The 20,865-nt window shown below is 32.1% G+C and overlaps 1 long non-coding RNA gene and 1 pseudogene across 1 annotated transcript; one reads left to right on the top strand and one right to left on the bottom strand.

Moving 5' to 3' along the window:
* The first annotated feature begins 4,193 nt into the window (after positions 1-4,193).
* On the top strand, positions 4,194-6,515 carry LOC144549137 (uncharacterized). The gene is made up of 2 exons (XR_013509586.1): positions 4,194-4,910; positions 5,328-6,515. It is a non-coding gene; the product is annotated as an uncharacterized LOC144549137 (long non-coding RNA).
* Positions 6,516-17,236: 10,721 nt separating this feature from the next.
* LOC144549083 (pathogenesis-related protein 1 pseudogene) lies at positions 17,237-17,825 on the bottom strand (annotated as a pseudogene).
* Between the last annotated feature and the right edge of the window lie 3,040 nt (positions 17,826-20,865).

The following is a 20,865-nucleotide window of genomic DNA, read 5'->3' as shown; positions in this document are numbered from 1 at the left end:
TTCGAGTGCCGAACTGTTAATGCTGCCTCCTGTACCAGTTGCGTCTCTAGTTTGCTCTCCTGTCTAAAAATTTTCCTATTGCATTCACACCATAGCGCCCAAGTACCAACTGGTATAGAAGTTTTGCCCAGTTTCGTAGTGTTGCTGCCTCTTCCCCCAGTACTGGCACGCCAGTGTAACAAGTCTTGAGCATTGCTGGTTACAGGTTCCGTACCAGAAACCGTAAGAAAACTTGTTGAGAATTAGAATTTAGAATAATTAACCTTTTTTCTCAAATAGAAAGTTAATGTTAGAGCATATGTCCTTAAATAGAAATATTATTGTTAGAATAGAATAGGTACTGTTAGAGACTTTTTTAAATATATCCATAGTTCTAAAACTCGGAATCGGAATTGGAATCGGGATTTTGACTGTAGAATCGGAATCGGATGAATCGGCCGGAATAGCAATTTCTCAAGGATTTACGTATTTACACATCGTTGCTAAGTAGCTGTGGAGAGAGCCCTTCTCCCTCGCAGCATGAGTCTTGGGAGAAGCGGGGCGCAACAAAGAGGAAGAAATGGTACTGTGCACAGAAAGAAGAAGTGAGCAGTCGAAGAGGAGGCCGGACGCAACAAAGAGGAAGAGAGAAATCAGGAGGCGGAGAGGGAAAGAAGGCAGGGATGCAAGCAGAGAGAAATTATGAATGGAAGACCGAAGGTTTTGAAGAGTCAAAAATAAAATAACGGAGACACTGCTTATAAAATTTTCCGTTTCCGTTTTATTTCACCGCTCTCATCACAACACGAATTCTAAAGTCTATCAGACGGCTAAATCAAGGTGTGGGCAGGAGATTCTATTCCTTTCATCTTAGCCCTTTTCTTTCTTCTTCCTCTCACAAAATATACTTTTTTGGGTACAGTTCACATTGTGAATAGAATTCACAGAAGAGGAAGATGCAAAGAAAATTCTGAAGGAGACTCTGGTATTTGCCGGAGCTGAATTGGTGCTCAAACCAATTAAAGTACATATATTTTCTTCTTTCTGCAATAATGAGATCATTCCTGCAGCTTACTTCTGACCCCTTAATTGTAAATTAAAAAGGTCCAATTAATTGGCAAGAAACAAGGGTTCATGAATTGAGGATTGTAATGTCAATTCATAACCATAGCTGAATTTACTTGTTGAGATCTTGTTGAACCATATAAGATCAATTCTTTATGAATTTGAGGTGAAGCAAATCTCAACTTAGATGAGTTCAATTCCTTCTAAATTGAATTTAACCCTGCATCTGATAAGTATCTTCTCTATCACAATCGATTGACAAAACAGGAAGGAATATGGAGGCAGAGAGAAGCAGATAGAGGAGCACAAAAAGAAGAATGCACTTGAGGGGAAGGGGCATCGTGACCAAGGGGAGAGTTTATCGGGAAGGAAAGATGAGGGAGATTAACACAATAATTTCAATGAAGGACAAAACAGTTTTTCTAATTTTTTATTAATATTAATTATAATTTCAAGTCGTTAAATTAAGAGATGGGGATATAAAAAAAAAAAAAAAAGAGTTTTAGTGGGGAGATAACTAAATTTTAAGTTTCAATGAGAAAATATCTAAAAGGAGAAGTTTTGATGGAGATATATATAAATTTCTCAATAAAAAACGTATACACGAAAAAAAAATCAGATAGGACAATTACGGAATGGGGCCGCCTGACAGTATTTCCACGTTGGCATTTTTTTGAAAATATAATTAAATGCGACAAATTAATAATTTAGGAAATATAAGCTAATAAAAAATTACCATTTTAATTTTCTGTTTTCTTTGGTAATATAATTTTAAATAAAATATGTTATAAAAAGATTTAAAATATTTAATATATTATGAAAATGTTGTAAGCATGGATAATAATAACATAATTTTTTGGGATGTAACATGTATGTAAAAGAAGCATTCAATATTTGTTTGTTTATTATTTATGAAAATGGAAGATAATCAAAACTTAGCTTACAATATAACAATCACAACAAAGGAGTGTACTAGATTGAGATGTATTTAGTAAACATTCAATTTTCGTAAAAAAATAAAATGAAAAGCAAAACGTAACTTATAATGTAAAAATATAATAGTATATACTATGTTGAGATATATTTAGTATTGCACGTTAAAAAATGGATACAAAAGATTTTTTTTAATAAAGTTTAATCAACTTTTAAAAAATATCACTAACTAATCAAATATCACACCAAGTCTTGTCTTTTTGTTTAGTTTATGAACTTGTGCTTTTTTTATTTTTATTTTTATTTCCATTAAGTGGACATGAAGATATTTTTTTTGGATGTTTACTTCTCATTTGATGAAAACGAAGTCTTACATTTGTTGTTGGATTTTCATTTCAAGAAATCAAGCACAATTTGACAAATTTCATTTGAGTTAAACTTTTGCTTTCAATGATCACGTGGTATTTGATTTTTTTTTTTCTATTTAAAGAATTCAATTATGTTATTAATTTGTGAAACTATTTAAAATGTTTAAATCCACATAAAATGTCGACAAATTTGTGTAAAAAAGAAGAAAAGAAAAAGATTGTCTTGGGTCATGAATTGTGGGTTTGCGAAAGAGAGAAAACTATCCTTTATAGTCTTTTTTAAACATGAAAGTTAATTAAAATATTTATCTCCTATTCCTCTAGATTTTGATTTTTTGACACTCAAGCATGTACACGTTATTATTAGCACTAAATAAAGGTTGTAGAACATTGAAAAAAACAAAGACAAAATTACAAATCACCATGTAATTTTCTACGAACCGATTGGTTTATATTGGTTCAACTCTAATTTCATTAGTTTTATAATGATTTCATTAAACAAAATCGGACTGAACCAAACCTAATTTCAATTGTTGTGTATGACAACGTATTATTTTTCGTTAATAATGATACCAATAGGTTTACTTCAATTTGAACTGAATATATTGAAATTTACTTTGGTTTGATTAGATCAGATCTTAATCAGTTCAGTTAGGTTCTATTTTTGAAAATCGAAAAAAATTTAGTTTGATCATTTTACTTAAATTTGAACCGAACTGACCGTTTGAACACCCCTAATCTGCACTATGTATATTAACGGAAGACAAATTTTTTTATTAAATTTCATATAAAAATTATTCTTTCTGTACATCATTTTCATTTTTGTTTTCTCGAAAGGAATCTATTACAAATCCCCTAGGAAAAAAATAAACTGAGAATAGTCGTAAGAGTAGGCTAAATCATAGTGACAAATGAATTATTTGAATTTGATTCGGCGAGGTTAAAAATTTATAATTCGGGAATAACTCAGATATAATTCAGAAATGATTTGGAATTATTCGGATCAGAGATCTCAGTCTTACAAGAGAGCAAAAAAAAAAATCTGGAAAAATAGGGAAAAATTCGTAAAATTTGCGAATTATTCGGATTTAATTTGGTCAAAGTTCAGTCAACTGATAATTTGGCGTTCGGTTCGGCATCACCAAAAAAACTAATTATTCAGATATAATTCAATTATTATTCACAAATTTTGTGACTATGGGCCCAACAAGTCCAATAATAAACAGCGAATCACACAATATAGCAATTGTCACACATATAACGTAGGATCATTCATTTGTTTCCGTTCATCATACACTTTTTATTTCGATTTCACGTTTCTTGCTGCATTTTAAGCAACAAACATAACTACTATAAAAATCAAGTGCACAAGAAAAAATTGCTTGTGAGTTGAAAGAAAACTTTCCAAATTCATTAAAAAAATAGTATATTTGTTAATTAACAAAATATTAACTCATATAACATAATATTATATTATATGTTAGATATCAGAGTAAATCAATTATTTGAGAGGTTATTTTTTGAATATCTTTTCATTTAATATTTGAAAATAATATGGATTGCCATATACATATTTATTCTAGGGAAATTTACCTCTGTGCCACCTCAAAACTTGAAAATTACCAAATTGCCACCCCAAAACTGAAAATTATCAAATTGCCACTCTGAAATGTCTAAAATTATAAAATTGCCCTCTTTATACTGCTGGCATACACATCTAATTAAAATTAATTTGAAAAGTGATGTATTAAAAGCGTAATTTTGTATTTTCAGTTTTACCCTTCCTTCAATTAACAAAGAAAACAAGGAATGGGGTCTCCAGTCCCTCTCACTCTCCCTCCTGTAACCTAACTTCTCCTTCTGTTTCTCTCGCTCTCTATTTTTCTCTCGCTGAGCACAACAATGGCGGTGGAGATTCGTTCGAAAAATTATCGCTATCTCTCTCTTACTGTTGACGGCCGATCAGATCCCTCTGACCCCCGCTCTCTCTCTCTCTCTCTCTCTCTCTCTCTGCTGGACTAGGTCGTGCGTGAGAGAGCCGGAGCGCCTCCAGCCACCTCGCGCCTCCTGACGCCTTGCGCCGCTCCATCCCTAGTAAGCTCTCTAAATCAATGGCTGACCCTAATATTATTGGTGCAGTGTATTACTAACTTTCTGGGTACCGGTACCAGTCGGCACTAGTACATTCTTGTTACTGGTATGTGTGTTGCAGATTACCAGGGGCCTAATTGTTACAAAAATGTATTCTGGTTGAACCCTATCGTCCTGCTCTTTCTCCAATTTTATTAATGTTCATTGACATAGATTTTGCAATCAGATCTATTCATTGATAGGAATCAATTTGGCACACTAGATTTAGTATCGTATTTATCATTTTTTTCTGTTCAATTCACTAATAACAGTCTGCATCAGTGTGGTCTTTGATTTCTGAGTCTTATAGTTTGTACTGTTCTGTACTATTAATTTGTTATGGTTGATAAGATGAGTTCATACCAGTTTTATTACTTTGGGTGTAATTTTAGCAATTTTGAACCATTTTCTTCATGTGGGAGGAGTTCATACCGAGTATGGCTAATATAACATCAGTGTCATTTCAGTCTATATAACACCAACTCCAAAACTTATCAAATCGAGTTCAAATGGTGAATCCAAACCGTTCAAACCAATTTACTTTATGAGTGATGCATTTGCATGCAAACTTTTTATATTTTTGAGTTATTTTAGTATCAAATCAAGCGGCAAAAAAAATTGAAAAATGAATGTATTAAAATTAACTTAAAAACTCAAACATTTGACCGCTTGACTTGATACCAAATAAACTCAAAAACTTATAAATTTTACATGTAAACGCACAACTAATGAAGTACATCGGTTTGAATGGTTTGGATTCACCATTTGAACTCGATTTGATAGGTTTTGGAGTTGGTGTTATATAGACTGAAATGACACTGATGTTATATTAGCCATACTCGTTCATACCAGTTATATTACTTCTGCAAAATCACCCCTCCCCTATAGTTATGGCTGATAAGATGACAAGTTTCACAAACCCCTACACATGCATAAACCAAACAATGCAGCTGCCGCTGGTACATATGGAAAAATTCATTTTTATTTATTTAATTATTTTTTCATTTTTTTTTTTTTTGAGAAAAATAGAGATCTTAGTCTCTATTTGTTTGATTAATGAATTGTGACATAAGTCATGTTACAATGCATGTCTCATAAAATAAAATCAACGATAACGATAAGTAAAAAGGGTGCTAGAGTTTAGCCACCCCAAAATAAAACTTTAAAAACTGAATGTATTAAAAGAAATTGAATCGAAAGATGATTTTCTTGCTGCTTGCAACCTCCGTTACTTGCTATGTTTGCCTGTTGTAATTTGAACTGAAACTCCACTGCTGTTGTATCTGTACCATTAGTTCCGGTACTGTGCATTCTGCCCCCCTGAATGTTCTGTTGCATCGCTCTCGCCAAATTACGAAATTTGCTATGAGGAACAATGACCTTTCATGCTTCGAGAACTGCGTATTGATTATGGGATGCAGTGGCTGTTGATAATCCGGCATTCTTATGTGGTAAACCCCATTCATCCGTGTATATACCTGTTGAGATACTTGGCAGTGAGCAAACAAGTGTGTTACCATTTCACAGCATATTTTACACATCACGCATCGGTTTACCAGTATCATCCCCTTTCTCATAATTGCAGTGGAATTATAGTTGTAATTTCTTCATGTGAGAGGAGTACGAGGAATTTCTTTGCTAATTAGGGATTGTGAAACAACGGAGTGATGTTGAGCATGTGGTATCAGACGTTCGTAGAAATGAAGCTCGATATGATATTGAGATGAGAGAATGGAAGGAACACAACTCTCGCCTTGTTAAATTGTTGGAGCAAATCAAATTTATCGTTGCTATCATTGTTTTTGTGATAATCGGTGTTTCAATTGTAATGATATGCAAGTAGCGTTGATGTTTGGATGTTAGAATTTTAGAGTTTTATTAATTATTAGACTTTTAGGGTTATGTTTTAATTTTAGCTACCTTTTATGTTTTATGTTTTATTTCAACTAATGTACCATGTACCAAGGAAATTGCAGTGATGTATCTATATGTGATGTATCTATTTATGTTAATGTACCAGTAAGGTGGTACTAGAATCCTTGTTCCTTCTTTTGCTTTGCTTTTACTTTATGAATATTTAATTCTCTCATATTTTCTTGAATTGTCACATGATATATATACCAGACATTCTACACCCAGTTTTGACAAATCTTATTTCTTTGTTTCTCTTATGAAGTTCAAATTTGGTTATGGTTTCAACCTCCGATATACCAGATATTCTACCCCCAGTTTTGACAAACCGCACAACAGCAACAGTATTTGACAACATTGCCCAGTCCTATTACTTGCGAGTATTCCACAAAATCAGGACCCACTCCTGGCAGTTAGAACCAAGGATAACATCAAGATATAAGTTTTTTACAGGCAATCAGAACCAAGCATAACATCAAGAAAGAAGTTTTTACATGAGCACGTATGTCTAGGCTAGGCACGGCTTGCATACACATACATCGTTGCGGAAGATCTCCACCGCCGTTGTTGTGCTCAGCGAGAGAAAAATAGAGAGCGAGAGAAACAAAAGGAGAAGCTAGGGTACGGGAGGGAGAGTGAGAGGGACTGGAGACCCCATTCCTTGTTTTCTCTGTTAATTGAAAGAAGGGTAAAACTGGAAATACGAAATTACGTTTTTAATACATCACTTTTCAAATTAATTTTAATTAAATATGTATACCAGGGCAATTTGATAATTTAGACATTTTAGAGTGGCAATTTGATAATTTTCAGTTTTGGGTGGCAATTTGGTAATTTTCAAGTTTTGAGGTGGCACGGAGGTAAATTTCCCTTTATTCTAACTTTAATTTTAAATTAAAAGATTTTTTGGATATTTTAAATGAAAGAATTCAAAAGTTTCGAGTTATATGCGATAAAAAAATTCGTCCAAAATTCGTCAAAATTTAGTATATATATGGGTTGTAAAATTAGGCAAAAACAGTAAATGCCTGCGAGGTCTCATTTAAGACTAAATTTCAGGCATAATATAATGCATATAATGTAGGACTTGTGTCACATATAAAATGAGCTCAATTTTATTTCATAAGTAGGACTTGTGTCACGTATTATATAACACATCAAAAGAAGTGAATATCCAATTCTAATAGCACAAGTTAGATTCTCATTTATATTCACTTTCGGAACTAAAACTGTGATATGCATATAATGTTGCATGTATGCATTACTAAATCAAATTTATACCTCGAATAAGAGCATGTTCAATTCCGCTGAACAACCTCCTTTCTTGGCCTCATTTAGAACACTTTTTAAGAGAAGAATCTGAAGAGAATAAAGTTGAAGTTCAAAGACTTTGCACTTTGGTCATTTTAAGTTGTTTATTTACAAAATTTATTAGACAGACCTTAATTATTCAACATAACTTCTACGGCATAGCTTACACGTCTTGTCATTAAAATTAGCGTATATCTTGGTCCAGCTGATATTTAAAATAATATTTTTTTAGTTAAGTCACAACTTAACTTTTTAAATTTTCGGTTAAGTCACAACTAAAGTTTTTACATTAATAGTATAAATAAAGGGAAATAATAAAAGAAGAGATCAAACTTGTTTGTTCCATGAATTGAAACTTGCTCCCGAAGCAGATCGTCCTCCTATATTGAATTTCAAGAAATCATGAAATCGTCCAAATTTCAACCATAATATGTTGTTTCACCATAATCAAATATGTTGTTCAACCAAAATCATGAAATTCAAATAATTAAAGAATCAAACCTGATGAGTCCAAGTGACGACATGGCAGTTACTATCCATTGTTGATCAACAGCGAGAAGCTAGCGTAATGCCACGTCATCTAGTATCCACTGTCAATCAACAACTGGAAGCGTAACGCTTGTACAAACAGCTGCACAAAGGGTGAATGTAGACTGAAATCTTGCTAGAAAAAATATATTCCTGAGATCAATATTAAAAGTAACTTATGTCAATAATATGTACGTTTATAATTTGAATAGTTAGAGAGAAAAAGTAGTACTTATTTTCAGTTGCTAAGAAATATACTTATTTGTTAGATATATAATGTTTTTGTATAGTATATAAAAGTAATGATGTGGCTTAGATAAACTGTAAATAATGCATGATTTTGGAAACATCAAAATATCATTTACGAAGAATAAATCAAAGTAGTGAAAACAGATAAAAGAAATGAAAATAACTATTTACTTTGTACTACTTGAAAATATTCAAACTAAATTGTATTCATCTTAGTTAGTGAAAAATCAATCTGAAGTTGTATATATTTTGATAAAATGGAAAATTTTATGTAGGCTGTATAGATGAATCAAGTACTAATTAAATGAAAATTTGAACATCTGATCTAGATGTTACTTGGGACAATGCGACATATAACTATCCATGGCTGAAAAATGGGCGAGGTAAATAAATGCCTATTTTGTTGAGAGATACTAATGAACCAACCTATTTTACATATGGAATAAAAAATGATTTGTCAAGCATGTCGAATTTAGGTTTGCTACTTGAGAATATGAAAAACTCAGATCTTTGGTTCAAGTCCTATTCCTATCTTTCAATTAGACTTGATCTGAAACCTTACACCTTCTAAATAGAGCTCTGTCTCATTTGTAACTGCCCAAAACCAGTCCTTTTACCAGAAAATTCAGATTAGTCCCAGTTCAAAAAAATTCTAATCAGTCACTGCCCAAAACCAGTCCTTTTACCAGAAAAATCACGCCCAAACCAGCAGCAAGACCATAAATCCTATGGGGCTGTTCGGCAACAAGGGATTAAGAGTGAAGGATTAAGAGCTTAAGGAGCGCTATGGAACCAATGTTCGGTTGTTTTAATCCGTGAGTGAAAGGTAAGGAAGCTAAAGGAAGGGGTAGAGGTGCCTTAAGTTTCAGGCCGACAGAGGAGTATCATCCGGGCAAAAAGAGTACCAAAATCATCTGTTTTAATCCCTTATTGCCGAACGGCCATAGCACCAAAACCAGTATGAAACCCTCACTGGTTCCCATTATTTTAATTTACCAGGAAAATCATCTGAAGTACGATCTGTTCTTATCAGCAACCTAGAAAATGCACTCCAACCAGAATCAGTAACAATCAGATTTTTACCAACTAAAAAAAGAAGTTAAAAGTAAAACCTCAAACCAGGAGTCTCGGTTCTTAGCAGTTCATATCAGAAAATCAGTATTTTTCTATCAACTTAAAATATCAGTTCATATCAAAAAAATATCACTAACCACTCAAATATCACATCAAGACTTATCTTTTTCGTTTAGTTAATGAACTTGTCTCTGTTTTTTTTTTTTTTTTTCATTAAGTGGCATGAAGATATTTACTATTTTTTATGTGTTGACTTCTCATTTGATGAAATAAAATTGAATAGAGAATTCCAACGAAGTCTCACATTTTTCTGTTGGGTTTTCATTTAAAAAAAAGAACAATTAGTCCAATTTCATTGAGTTAACTTTTGCTTTCAATGATTACGTGGTATTTGATTTGTTTTCTATTTGAAGAATTCAATTGTGTTATTAATTTTGCAAAACTTTTTAAAATGTTCAAATCCACTTAAATGTCGGCAAATTTAATGTATAAAAGAAAAAAAAAAAAGATTGTCTTGGTTAGGGGTGGCAAAAAAGCTCGTAGTTCGTGGATCGATCGTGACTCGCATCTGGCTCGCTCGCTAACAACCCGTTCGTTAGTGGACCGAGCTATTAACGAGCTACCTCACCACTAGCTCGACTCAAAATTAACAAGTTTGAGCTAAGGCCTAGCTCGCTCGCGAGCTGACGAGCCAGCTCGGTCCAAGTATGAATTTGTACATTGGTATAAATTTGTGTGAATTTAGTATGCATGAATTTATTTTGTGAACTGTGTTTGTATGAATTTGAAGATTTAGTAATTTAATATGTATGAATTTAGTTACAAACTTAATTTATGACAGTTGACTTTATAATATATTATCTAAAACATTTGGGCTTTTGGCCCACGAGCTGGCTCGGCTCGCTCGTTGTCAAAACAAGCGAGCCATGAGCCACTATTTCAGCTCGGATCCAAATGTTGGCTCGCTCATGACTCGCTCGTTGCTAAAACGAGCGAGCCATGAACTTGGTCTAGCTTGGACCGAGCCGGCTCGTTGCCAGCCCTAGTCTTGGTCATGAATGGTGGGTTTGCGAAAATTTATTAAAATATTTGCTTCATATATCTCTGAATTTTGTTATTTTGACACTCAAGCATATACATGTGACTATTAACAATAAATAAAGGTTGTAAAACATAAAAAAACAACAACAAATACACAATTGCAAATCACCGTGTAATTCTCTACAAATTAAATGAAATTGACTTGTCTATGCATCATTCTTCGAACATTCTATAGCATCAGCTCATATTTTGAAAGATGCCCTTTGTGTTATCCGAATCATCTTTTCAACTGAATATTAAAACTGGATGTGTTGTCGGTGTTTTAAATAGCATAAATTTTTTATTTAAATAATTTTTAAAAAATGATAAAATGAAAAAAATTTCCAAATTAGGTTAAAATTATTTTTTATTAATATAAACATTTTTGCACTCTTGAATAATATTATTTAAATTGCGGGAACTAAAATCATTGCCTTAAAGGTTAGAAATTCAGTGGATATAATGTTACATATGTAAATTATGCAAAAATTGCAAAAACATTAACTCCGAGTAGCCAAAGCGATATCATGACATAAACAAACTAACAAAAACTGCAGAAAGATATTAACAATATTGCTAACTTGATTTTATACAATGCATGAGTAATAAAATCAAAATGAGAAATAAATATAGGATTGATGCATTGCACGAAGCTAAATCATCATTGTTAATATATATATACTTAATAAAAAATTCAATCCTAGTTGTTCAAATTACTTCTAAATATCTTAAAAAATAACCCTTGATGAAAGAATATATAGATGAGATTATGACCGTGATATCTGTACTTTGAACTTGGCAATAAATTAATATTGGTAATAATTAATTACTACATTCAGAGTGTCAAACCTGCATTTATTTTTGCATTGAATTGCTCATGAAAGTGATATTTGTACCTAAAATTTGCAATATTTGGAGCTAATTACCTGACACTTTCATTTCATTTGTGTAGTAATTTTTTTTTTTTTTTGAAACTCTGATAGTGGCTATCAGATTGTACAAGCCAACATAACTAAAAAAGTGTAGTAAATTTGTTGATGGCCATTGATTAGCTGGATTCGTATCAAGTGCAATTACCAGATTGAGTACAATTAGATATTAACCATCTGTTTTAATTGACTTGATACAAATCTCAAAACGGATCCTGTATGTTTAAATAGACACTGAATTACAATCACTCGGCTGAGATTTTGTTGAGAGCAAATTTGACTCATCCTTGTACCTCAGAAGATACGGGTCCCATTTTGTTAGCATTTACATGTAGGTAACATATATGATTCTTTGAGGTTAGCTTCAAACTGTTCAATATTAGTTTGCACGGATGCTAAAGTGGAGAGCTCTCTATATTTTAATAAGACTGTTTTTTTTTTGACTTGGCTTTGATTAAATTCATGCGATCATGTACCTATTGCATGAACTGACCAAAATTTTATGCTCATAACAACTCCTAAATAATTTTAATGAAATTTATAGAGGAGATATGTTGGAGTATACAATGTATTTTTGTCAATAATGTATTTGTTTTCTATTTAAAGAAATTCACATGTGTTATTAATTTGTGAAACTATTTTAAAATGTGGTCATGAGGGCTGGATTGATACATTTTTTTTCTTATTTATAGAAGTTTACAGTTTAATGAAAATTTATCCTTTATAGTCCTTTTTAAACTTGAAAATAATATAAAAGATTTGCCTCCCAACTCTCTAAATTTTGGTTTTTTGACACTTAAGCTGTAAACACTAAATAAAGTTGTAAACACATAAAAAGAAAACAAAGACACAAAATTACAAATCACAGTCTAATTCTACACAAATTAAATAGAATAGGCGATCTATACATTATTTGGGACCATCATAGTCCTTTTTTCTTCAAACGAGGGACAATGTCATTCACAATTAATGCAATTAAGTTCCTCCCTCACACACTTTATATTTTTTTTATCATGTTTTCCGTTGCCTTGTGAGTAAATAGCTTAACTACTATAAATATTAAGTGAGACAAATAAAATAGTTGTGGGTGTCGTAAAAGAGAACATTTATTCAATATTAATTTAAAAAAAAATAGTATATATATGTTATTTATATTATACATTAGATGAAATCAATTATCTAAGAAGTTGTTTCTTGCTAAAATGATGCATATTATTGAATAACAGTTAGTCTAAATTGAAATATAAAAAAAACTTGCATTTTTTGCTAAACGGTGATTACAATGTTATAAACAAAAAAGAAATTCAAATATTCTGACGCAAATCACTCTAATTCTTATTAAGATTTGATTAAAGATCATAATATCGATCTTATTAGCATTCAGGAAACTAAGAAACAACTTTTTTCGGATAGATCTTTACGTGCACTAAGTTTTTCTATAACTCAATGGTTTATGCTGCCTTCTGTAGGGGCTTCAGGAGGTTTGCTCCTGGGCTTTAATGATTCTATTTTTTCTCTGGTAACTTCTTATATTAGGCAGTTTTCTATTACTGTTCATCTTAGGAATAAAATCAATAATTTTGAATGGTGTTATACTACAGTATATGGCCCTTTAACCTCTGCTTCTAGAAGAGTTTTTCTTCATGAATTGACAGATTTAGGTAACTTAGGTATTGATGCTTGGTTAATAATGGGAGATTTTAATATGATTAGACGTCGATCTGAAAGGACAGGTAATACATTTAGTCATGTCACTAGTAGCCGCTTTAATGCATTTATTAGAAATAACTCCTTGATGGAACTTGTTTTATCTGATAGAAAATATACATGGGCTAGATCTCTTAATTCTTCTTCCCAAGCTTTATTAGATAGATGTTTTTGTACTAATGCTTGGAATGCTCATTTTACTTTAGCTAAGCTTTCCTCTCTGTCTAGGGTGTATTCTGATCATAATCCTTTACTTCTTGATACTCAGGCAGTTGTATTCCCTATTTCCAACTTAATTAAATTTGATAAGGCATGGTTAGAATGTGATGAATTTTTTGATTTAGTAGTTTCATGGTGGAATGAATGTCCTTTGACAATAGATTTAGGCCTTAGTTGGAAATTAAAGTTACAATCTTTACGTAGGAAATTTAGAGGATGGAGTTCAAATGTGAGGGGTGATAAAAAACGGATGAAATCAAATTTACTAACCAGGATTAGCAATTTTGAGCATCAATTAGATAATAATTGCCTAAGAGACGATGATGTCGATGAATGGAGAACATGTCAAGTAGATTTATATAAATTATATAAGGAAGAAGAACAATATTGGCAACAACGTTCTAAATTAAAGTGGTTTCTTGAGGGGGATCTTAACACTAAATTTTTTCATACTGTTGCATCTGCTAGAAAAAAGAAAAACACCATTGGGGGTTTAGAGATAGATGGGGTCATGGTTTATGATCAGGTTGTACTACAACAACATATCACTAGTTTTTATAAGGATCTTTTAGGAACTTCTACCACTCGAATAATAACTCTTCAGTCTAACCTTTGGTTACCTTCTGAAAATTTGACTCTTGCACAATGTGACTTTTTAGAATCTCCTTTTTCTTTGGATGAAATTAAAAGTGTAGTGTTTGCTTGTAATCCATCCAAAGCTCCAGGGCCAGATGGTCTGTCTTTTCATTTTTATCAATCTTTTTGGGAAATTGTTAAGTTAGATTTATTCAAGCTGTTTCAGGCTTTCTATAATCATGAGCTTGATGTATCCAAATTTAATTTAGCTTCAATCTGTCTAGTACCTAAAAAAACTGATGCAGTTATTGTAAGGAATTTTAGGCCGATAAGTCTCATTAATTGTAGTTATAAATTAATAACTAAATTGTTGGCTGAGCGATTAGCCAAAGTTATGGACTCATTAATTGACCCTTCTCAGACTGCTTATATAAAGGGTAGGTCAATCCTTGATAACGTAGTTTGTGCACACGAAATACTACATCAAGTTCGAATTAAAAAACAAAAAGGAGTTTTATTTAAATTAGATTTCGAAAAGGCTTTTGATCATGTAAATTGGGATTTCTTACTAGAGGTCCTTCAAGCTAGAGGTTTTGGTTCTAGATTTATTACTTGGATTAGATTAACTTTACAAGGTAGTCGAACATGTGTTAATTTAAATGGTTCCTTAGGACCATACTTTTCATGTAAAAGGGGGGGGGGGGGGGTGCGACAAGGGGATCCTCTATCCCCTTTTTTGTTTATTTTAGTTACTGATGTACTTAATAAAATTTTACAAAGAGCTAAGTTAGGAGGTTATGTTGAAGGATTAGGAAACTTCCCTAATGTAGGTAATATTATGAATATGCATTTTGCAGATGATACTTTACTATTCCTTAAAGCTGATAAGGATGTCTTATTGCATATTAAATGACTTCTTTTAGCCTTTGAGAATGTTTCAGGTCTTAAAATAAATTATGATAAAAGTGAAATGTACCCTCTCAATTTACCTGATTTAGAATGTGAGGAATTGACTACTATTTTAGGATGCAAAATAGCTTCTTTACCACTTACCTATTTAGGAGTACCCATTAATAACAAAGCACTAACTAATATAGATTGGCAACTTTTAATAGATAAGATTGAAAAGAGACTTCAAGGTTGGAAAGGATCTTTACTCTCTTTAGGAGGTAGAGTCACCCTCCTAAATTCTGTATTATCTGCAATCCCATTATATTGGATGTCTATGTATAGATTACCCGCAAAAATTAGGAATAAGATAGATAAAATTAGACGTAAATTTCTTTGGCATGGGGGAAATTCCACAAGGAAAAAATATCATTTAGTGGCTTGGAGGGAAGTTTGTAAAAGTAAAGATCAAGGTGGTTTGGGTGTCTTAGATTTAAAATTAATGAATCAATCTCTTTTAGCTAAATGGTGGATTAGATTTCTTGATAATTCGGTTCGTGGTATATGGAAATCAATACTTTTAAGTAAGTATAGCAATAGAACCAACCCTTCAGTGTGTTCTCCATTTTGGAGATCGATTTTAAAAGACCATGTCATGATTAACTTAGGTTTGAATAAGGAGATAGGTAATGGTAAGTCTACAGCTTTTTGGCTAGATAGGTGGTGTACTGAACATGCTCTACAGCACCAGTATCCTAATTTATTTTCAATTGTTACCAATAGATTCGTGTCTGTGGCTGAGGCTTTTGTTAATTCTTATTTGCATCTTAGTTTTAAACGACAATTAACCGGTATATATATGGAGGAATGGTTAGCTTTGCAAAATAGATTTTTTCATTTTACTCTATCTGACCAATTAGAAGATAGGATTATATGGCGATGGTCTACAGATGATAACTTTACCGTTAATTCCTTTTATAAATGGTTAGAATATGAGGGAATGCCTAATTCTGAATATAGTACCATATGGAAATCCCATATCCCATTAAAAATTAAAATATTTTTATGGCTTGTTCGAAAGGACAAAATTTTGACTAAAATGAACTTAGTAAATAAAGGTTGGCAAGGTGATACAAAATGTGTATTCTGTAACCAAATAGAGAGTACCGAACATCTTTTTACTCAATGTTCTTACATTAGCTTGATATGGAACTGGATAGCCGAACATAATAACTTTAGTTATAATTGTCATACTTTAGAAGATTTATGGTTGATTGATGCTTTTATTCCTTTCAAGGATAGACTTTTAATTGAATTATTAAGAGGGGCTGTTTTATGGATTATTTGGTTAGAACGAAATAGATTATGCTTTAATGATGGTACCCCTTGTTCTATTAGGATTCTAGGTACTAAGATTATTTCTTTAACTCAATTTTGGTGTCAATCTAGAGGTTGATGATTCTTTTTTTAAATTAAATCTTATAATGCCTTTTGATGTTAAGGATCTCCCAGATCTCATTCTGTTGGAAGAAGCAAGAAGTCCAGAACCGACTCAAGCTTTGGACCTTCTAGTGCAGGGTTCTGGGGATGGCAACCCCCCATCTCCAATGTCTGGCGACGAGGAGGATGAGGACTTATTAGATTTGTAGCTCTTAGTTTTATGCCTATTATGTTGTTTTTGCGTTTTCTTATGATATTGTCTGCTTTTGTTTTGAACAGTTGTACAGACTTGCCTTATTTGATTTTGGTACCAATTTTAGGTACTAGGTCAGATATGCATTAATTTCTGATTTCAAATGAAATCGGTGGTACATACCACTATTTTTCAAAAAGATTTGAGTATGGTGGAGTAGAATTGAGATTATTGTAATATATTGAAATTTGATGCACAAAGAACAATAGATAATTCTAGATATGTTGTAAATTCAGATTTTTGAATTTTGAGATGGCCAAAAATTAGATTGAAATCTAAATTTTGTTCCTATTTGTAAAGAAAGAAACAAATTTAGATAACTAGAATCAACCATTGTAACGGTTGGTCTGAATTAGCTTGTCTATAAATAATCTTATTAATGTTGCGGTATCAAATCTTCAATAATGCCAAAATACAAAACACAATTTTATTTTATTCAACACAAATATATTACATTCAACATCAAGAAGCACATCAACAATCAAGAACACTTCAAATCCAATCCATATAACGATAATGATAAACGGCCCTTATTTGTTATATAATATCAATCATACAATTATAAGCCACGTACTATGGATTGTAATTAATTGGGCCATATGATGAGTACTTAAAAATACCAACCCTTTTAGTAAGGCTTCTGGCCTTCATAGTTGCCTGGAGGATAATAATTACATACGATGAATATACCAGCGTCGTAATCACACACCACCCTAGCGCATCCTATTTTAGTGGAACTACGCCAAACAACTTGGGTATAATGTTCACACACTTTGCCCCAATCACATTTATTGGTGCTATAGGTATAGTATTGTTTCTCAGAAACCCAAGCACTAACTGCATACATACCAGAATAATACTTATCTTTGCCCCAGAAAAGATTTTCACCATATTTTCCATTAGAATTGGAATGAATAAGTTTACAATCGCCTATCCTTTTCTTGGCATACTTTTCCGCATAATCTTGCACTGTCTTGTCCCACATAACGGGGTCAACGCCAACAGCCGAGCGTGCCTTGTTGTGAGCAGTAACATAGTCTTGAGGAGAGTTTTGTGCTAAGCATGTGTTTGTTATGGCAAGAGCCACCACAAATGCAAAAGCTAACGCTACCACTTTGTCGCCTAACATAGGGTTGTATTGCAAAATATAGTTTGTTTGTGTGTATGTTGTAAGGTCCAAGGAGTTTAGATCATTTATAGAGAAATATAATAATTTAATATATACGCAGGGGCATAAAAAATAATCGAAGATAATGTATGTAGAACAAGTCTTACGTGCATATTCTTGGAAGGATAGGAGTTCAATTCTCTTGAGCAAGACTAAGCAACTTTTGGCTAACGCAACCAAAGTATTGTGAATATATATCTCCCAATTATCCTCAATATCAACGTGTAAAAAATTTCCTTCTTTAAGGAAATCTGTTGGTAGCTAGGCTATTGGGCTGCCGACCTTAACATTTTTTTTTTATCGCCATCAAATACATAGCAAAGAGGTTGGCTACTCTACTTTCATAAGTATATAAGGGCATGTACTTATAAATCGTTTTTGTATTTTTAATGTCCAAATGATCGATCTGAAGTACTCAATATTTTTTGAAAACTTTTTACTATTTTTTCAGGACAACATGGTTTTTCATATTTTTTATTATTTTTTAATATTTGCTGCTGCTGCTACTGCTATTATATATTTTAGTTTATTACTATCTACCTTGACTCTATGATTTTGATTGAGTTTCATTTCTAGTCTATTCTAACTTGTTTGAGACTAAAGACTTGGTGGTGGTTGTTGTTATTTAACTTGTTCTTGTTGGAACCTTCACCAAAATATATATCTCGAAAAAATAAGTTTAAAGAAAATAAATGAAAATTTAAAGTAACGAAACTAGAAATTCAAAGAGTAACCAAAGTCTCGTCTTGTTGTCAGTCTATAAGCTTATCCATGTCTTGTTGTCTGGGTCTCCAAGCTTATCCTTTCAAAAAATTTCGAACCTGTAATTAAAGAATCATTTATATAGTGGACTTTGACTATATATGTTCTGTTAATTTATATAGTTTTACTTTGAACAGTTAATTATTAACGACCGACTTCTTTTACTTGGTAATTAATTACTTATGTGGGAAACCAGCCACCTGTTCAACTTGATGAAATCATTCAGAAAAATGAACCAATCAATGTTAATTTCCAACAGTCAAGAAGTAGTTAGTTCGAGTACGTGATGACCAGACGTGCCAGTGCCCCTGTTTTTCTTATGAGTCTGTCACGGTCCAGCTTAGGTCGGCTCGGTTTCTAGCTAGTCCATGACAAGAGAGAAACTTAAGCTCGAGTAAGGCTCAGATCGTCTCGGTTTGTTATATGTCGAGTCTGGCATGGTTGGGCTCAGTCTATGACATTGTTATTCTTACAAGTTACTGATAAGAACTTCTACAGAAGCCCAACTGAAATGGTGCAAATGAACATGTTCAACTGAACTGATGCATATTGTTTATAAATATACATCAGCAGTTCATTTTTCATGTTAATCTCATTAATCAGAATTTGTATCTATTCAGAAACTGTGAGAGAGAAATAAAGAGAAACAAAAGGGGTTGTCCATTTGGTACTAGCATACCGATTGATAATTGTTTGTCATCTTGTTCGTGTGGATACTGATAGGAACACAACTGTTGTCTCTAGTGCGTATATTTGACACGAAGAATGAAGAGAAGAGGGTGACTGCTCTTATGACTAGATGAACCCATTGCGCGTCAAGTGGTAAACTCGAATAATCTTGGAATTAATTTTATATATAGATTCTAGTTCGGATATTGAACAAATTATAAACTAAATCGAATTGTTGCACATATAACCTATCCAACTTCCCAATAAAAATGAAAAAAATAAATTTGAAGCACTACATATTTTACTTTTTTTTTTTTTTTTCACGTCATTTAAACGGCTTCTATCTCTTGAGTTGATGAGATTATATTATCACATAATTTATCTGATACAAAAAATCACTAGACCTGATCGAAAGAAAATTGTGGTCCGTACGTTATCCTAATTAGATATCTATAATTTATATCATTAGTAATTAAGTCTTTGGTATTAACTATAGTTTTATAAGTATTGGCTTTTTTTTCTTAATAATTTCCTTGTGCACAGCTTTAGTTGGTTGACGACTTCAATTTGAATTGTTCATACGAAGTAATGTCTCTTACATCACCATCACAACGTACTCGTGTCATTGCTTATTTGCAAGACAGGAAAACCGATGAACTATTAAGAACAATATATCAAAATTTCGGCCTTGATAATAATGACACAGATTGAACGAATAGCATCCTTCTCTTTTAAAAGATTAACATCCAAACAAAATTATCTTGTTGCCATCATTTGTAGCAACTACCAAGGAACTGAATTTTACCAATATCTTTATGATTTCTAGAGTTATAATATGCAGCTATAATCACCGCCTTCTAATTAATTATCTGCACCCCAATTAAAGCTTACGTTGGATTTGCGTTTGATATTCTATCAGATGATAAAATTCGGTTGAATAAATAATTGGAATATCATGTTTTAGAGGCACATATATCACCTTTTATGGAATATCGTGTTTTAGAGGCACATATATCACCTTTTATTGAATATATCATGTTTAATTTAGAGGCACAAATGATAAATTTTAGATCCGATTACTCAATGTATCTGACATATTTCACCTTTTATTAAGATTTATAATATTTGAACATTTGGATATATAACTAGTATCGAAAATATAATTTGTCAATTCGAATAGAAGATTTTTAAATTATAATTTTTATGTACAAAATGTAATAGAAAGAAATTGTTAAGAGAGAATTTTGAAAGCCTACTTTTTAGTGAAGAGACTTTATTTAATGGATAGTTGGAGAAAAAAAAAGCCAAGAGTAGAGAAGTGTTGGAGGAGAGAAAAAAAAGGAAGAGGGCTAGTGGATAAGAAATACTTCATATCTCCAAAATAAATTACATAATCTATCAAATATAATGAGTAGACCGCCACGCCATATTCTATTTATAGAAAAATAATGGTGAATGACTTGATCCAAACAAATTCAAAATTCAATGGTTACCAAAATACAAAAAAGCTTCCATTGTGGAGGATTCAAGAAAATAAAAAAAAAGGACAAAAAGATGAGCATATAGATGAAAATTTTATCTTAATTACCAATTATGTTTTGTAAATAATTTGTATTTATTTTTATT

Source organism: Carex rostrata, chromosome 34, assembly GCF_964058835.1.
Source record: "Carex rostrata chromosome 34, lpCarRost1.2, whole genome shotgun sequence".
Taxonomy (NCBI): Eukaryota; Viridiplantae; Streptophyta; class Magnoliopsida; order Poales; family Cyperaceae; genus Carex; species Carex rostrata.
This window is presented reverse-complemented; position numbering and strand designations above follow the sequence as displayed.